At 45.9% G+C, this 4,239-nt stretch overlaps 1 protein-coding gene across 5 annotated transcripts in view; it reads right to left on the bottom strand.

Annotated features, from left to right (window-relative positions):
• Gabpb2 (GA binding protein transcription factor subunit beta 2) overlaps positions 1-4,239 on the bottom strand; it is a 23,256-nt gene that overhangs the window by 17,947 nt on the left and 1,070 nt on the right. The window contains exon 1 of one of the 5 annotated variants that reach the window (XM_010616463.2): positions 4,103-4,233. The exons of 3 other annotated variants lie outside the window; for them this stretch is intronic. The gene's annotated coding sequence lies outside the window, so the exon portion shown is untranslated. Of the gene's footprint in view, positions 1-3,936; positions 4,079-4,102; positions 4,234-4,239 lie in introns of those variants that run through there. One more of the 5 variants, XM_010616461.2, reaches the window with a different exon arrangement.

Here is a 4,239-nt window from a genome sequence, read left to right as displayed (position 1 = left end):
TTTTTTTTTTTTTTTTTTTTTTGGTTTTTTGAGACAGGGTCTCACTATGTAGTTGAGACTAACCTGGAACTCACTATGTAGCCCAGGTTGGTCTCGAACTCACAATAATCCTCCTGCCTCAGCCTCCTAAGTGCTGGGGTAACAGGTGTGCACCATGACACCCAGTGACCCAGGTGGGACTTTAACTTGTGATCTTTCTCCTTCAGCCTACCAAGTGCCCACACCACAGGCATGCACCACCATGCCTGGTCATGGTTTCATATTTCTCACTGCAACTTCTAAGAAATCACGTGTTGGGCTGAGGCCACAACTCAGTGGTAGAGTATCTGCCTAGCATATGTAAAGTCCTGGGTTCAAATAACAAATGCTGGTGGGGCTGTGGGGAAAAAGGAACCCTTCTCCACTGTCAGTGGGAGTGTAGACTGGTGCAATCATTGTGGAAATCAGTGTGGAGATTCCTCAAAAAACTAAAACTAGAGGTTCCATTTGACCTAGCCATTCCCCTTCTTGGTATCTTCCTGAAAGATTAAAAGCATCGTATCACAGTGATATATGCACACCCATGTTTATAATAGCACAGTTTTTAATAGCTAAATCTTGGTAAGAGCCCAAAGGCCCATCAACAGATGAATGGATAAAGAAGTGGGGTTTGTTTGTTTTTTTAATACAATGAAGTACTACTCTTCCATAAAGGATATGTTTTTGTGTTTTTTGGTACCGGAGATTGAACTCGGGAGATTGCGCCTGTAAGATAGGCAGTGGAACCACTGAGCTAAATCCCTGTCATAAAGGATATGTTTGAGATGCTTCTAACTAAATGGATGCACCTTGAGACCATACTCTTAAGTGAAATAAATTGGACACACGTTTAAATATCAAATTGCTTCTCTTCTGTGAGAAACAAAAAGTGGAAATAAGGACTAAATGTGTAATAGGAAAGGAAAAAATTGAAATGGTCTTTGTAAATAGGGTCAGATGGAGGGGTTGAAGGGAGGGCAGGGGCGTGGGGAAAAAATAAGAACCAAGATGTGTCACATAAAGGTAAAAGTTCCCAATGATGAATGTCATCATACTGTATACCTAAAATGTACCAATAAACTTAATGAATAAAAAAATAAAATGTATAATAGGTATTGGGAAATGGGAAGAAAAAATGGGAAAGGGAACAAGGAGGGAGAGAGAAAGGAAGGGACAAGGAAAAACTATTCCTTCCAAGAACACACTGCAATAGCTCAAAAGCAGAAGTAAATATGAGAACAGAGCTGTCTTCTATGGAGCCAGTGGTTAGAGGTTTCAAAAACCAAAACAATGCCATTCTTCTCTCCCTCTCTCCATATATATTTGTTTAGACCTGGAAGATAGTTTTCATATAATTGTGTCATTAAGCTGGATTGTAGCTCAATCCCAGCGTTTGGGAGGCTGAAGCAGGAGGCTCACTGTGAGTTCAAGGCCAGCCCTGGCTACATAATGAGCTCAACACCAGCCTGGATGACACCCTGAGTTCAAGATCAGCCTGCACTTAGGGCTTGACACAAGCCTGGACTACACAGCAAACCCTGTCTCAAAAACAAACACCCACCCACAAAAAACAAAAATGGATGATAAGGGAAAGAATGACCTACAGAGAGTTGCTCAGAAAGGCTGGATCAAAACAGGATTAACCTATCCTAATGAAATTTTAGCTGTAGTCTCTACTACACACACGTGCACACACACACACACACACACACACACACACACACACACACACACACCCCACACACAATCGGCTGAAGGTTGGTGTATCTGGAGCAATCTGACCTCTGCCATCCTGATCAGAGACCCCATTTAAACCACCTCTCCCTGCCCAGCTGCCCCTGGGCATCCCATCCCACATAGTGTCAGCCAGCTGTTCGTTGATGCAGCCACTGCTGGGCAGGGCAGTAGGTGGTTCATCCCTAGCCAGGTTCAAGCCCTCCCAAGCTTGTTCTCCCCAGGGAGCCACAGCCCCTCTCACTGAGCTCCCCTCCCCAGGAGCTCTCTCTACAGAGAGCTGCAGGTCTGGTCTCTAGTGCTAGAACTGGCCCTCTCAGGTTTGTTCTTAAACAGACCTATGCTGTTGAGCTTGTACCTCTGCTTCTTTTCCATTTTCCTAACAGTATTTGCTGAAGGAGAAATCTGGTTTGCTTCAAATTCCTGGAAAGCTAGTACTTCTAGAAAGTCAGATCTTTTACACTGATTTTCTTTTTTAAAGGCAAGGTGTCACTATGTAGTTTATGCTGGCCTGGAACTCAGGGCAATCCTCCTGCCTCAGCCTCCCACTGGGACTACCCACCTGTGCCTCCACACTTGATTTAAGTAAAATGACTTTTATCCTACTCCAATTGGTATCTTCAGCAGGTGAACTAGTAAAAATATTTTTTTCCCTTTCCATACTGGCTTGGAAACCAGAGGCAGTAACAAGTGAGCTACTTCCTCATCCATCCCCAGGTCCCCAGTGCTCTAGTGACTAGGATTAGGATCTTTGTCCATCCCTCCCTTTCAGTGCTGGCCTTTTCACTGAGCTGTATCTCCAGCCTTATTGGGGATAGAACCCAGAGCCTTTGCACTTAGCTACATTTCCAGCCCCCCACTTCCGTTGTTGTTGTTGTTATTATTCTTTTGTTTTTTTGAGACAGGGTCTCAATTCGTGGCAATCTTCCTGCCTCAGTTTCCTTGAGCTTGTTTGGAGGTTGTAGTAGGGGAGCACAGCTACTTATATGCCCTTGACCAAGGAAAAAGAAACTGGCCGCCTCTATCAGGGGTGGTGTCCTGTTCGAACCAGCACACACATGGAGAGGTGAGGGAGGAAGGGGACACCCACCTAGCCAGCCAGATCAGCTGAACTAACCCTGGTGATAAATGGGGTGACCTGCCAAAGCCAGATCGCCCTCACATCCTGTGTCAGCCTCCTGAGTGCTGAGATTACAGGCAGCACCACATCCGGAACCTCTGGCCCAGCCCTTTTTATTCTGAGACAGGGCCTCAAGATCCTATTGCCCTAGGCCTTGGAGCAGTCGGGATTCCAGGCAGGCACCACCATACCCAGCTATGTCCAGTACTGTGGAGCACCGCAGTTTGTCTTCAAGCACACATCTATCATCTTTCTCTAATCACACTGTGAGTCACGTAACCACTAAATGGCAGCCAACTGGAAGACATCATTCCATTCTTCAAACAAGCCACGAAAAACGTTGTTTCTTATTATACAGAGGTATAATTAAGCTTTGGATTCAGAATGTAAATAGGGTGCTATATTATCATCCTGATATAAAAAAGGTGTCTTGAAAGGTGTTTGAGGCTCTTTTCTCCTCCTACTCTCTTTTGATTTAACCTGAAGCATCTATCTCAAGTACAAGTAATATATTCTATTTAGTTTTTTATCCCCCTGGTGCTGGGGATTGATTATATATACTAGGAAAGTGCTCTACCACTAAGCAACATCTCCAGTCCTATTATTTAGGTTTTTAGAGACAGTCTTGAGATGTAGTTCGGGCTATGGCTGGCTTCAAACAGCGATTCTCCTGCCTCAGCCTCCCGAGTGCTGGATTACAGGTATGCACCACCACACACAGCTGAAGAGTAATATATATATTTTAAAATGACATTTTGGGGGGATTTGTGCCACTCTCCCAGCACCCTATGAGTTCTGACCTATTTACGAACAACAAAGGAAAAACATTCCTCTTTACTGGACATGGACCCCACTTTCCCCACGGAGAGTAACAGACAAATCTGGTCTAAACTGTCTCCTAAGACCCCTTCACCCTCTGCTGGCTGGGGTTAAACCCAGGTCCTCACACCTCCTAAACCAAGTGTCCTACCTCTGAGCAACCCCTCCTGCCCTCCATCTAGGATTCTGTTGATGAATAAAACGAAAGAGCACCCACTTCCCCTCCCTAATAAAAACACAAGTACTCTCAATACGCTTGTTCTCACGACCATGAAGTGCTTGAGCTCCCAAGAACAAAGTCCTCTATCATCATAGTCGCTGTTTTCATTTAGGTAAGAGCTTGGGTGGGGCATTTCTCCCACCGAGATCAAGGCAAGCACGAAACGGATGCTCTGGAGACCTCGGCTGTACCGGGCGGCCACGGCGCGCCGAAAACACGGCCAGAGCCAAACTGCCGAAGCGCAGCCCAGGACGCCTGTCCACGACGACGGGGCTCAGCGCCGGCCACACCGCAGCCTTCAGGAGAAGGGGAGAGAAGGGGCTGGCGC

This window comes from Fukomys damarensis, unplaced genomic scaffold, assembly GCF_012274545.1.
Source record: "Fukomys damarensis isolate Sample0158 unplaced genomic scaffold, DMR_v1.0_HiC HiC_scaffold_33, whole genome shotgun sequence".
In the NCBI taxonomy this organism is placed as follows: domain Eukaryota; kingdom Metazoa; phylum Chordata; class Mammalia; order Rodentia; family Bathyergidae; genus Fukomys; species Fukomys damarensis.
Note: the sequence above shows the minus strand (reverse complement) of the source record. Positions and strands in the feature narration are given on the sequence as shown.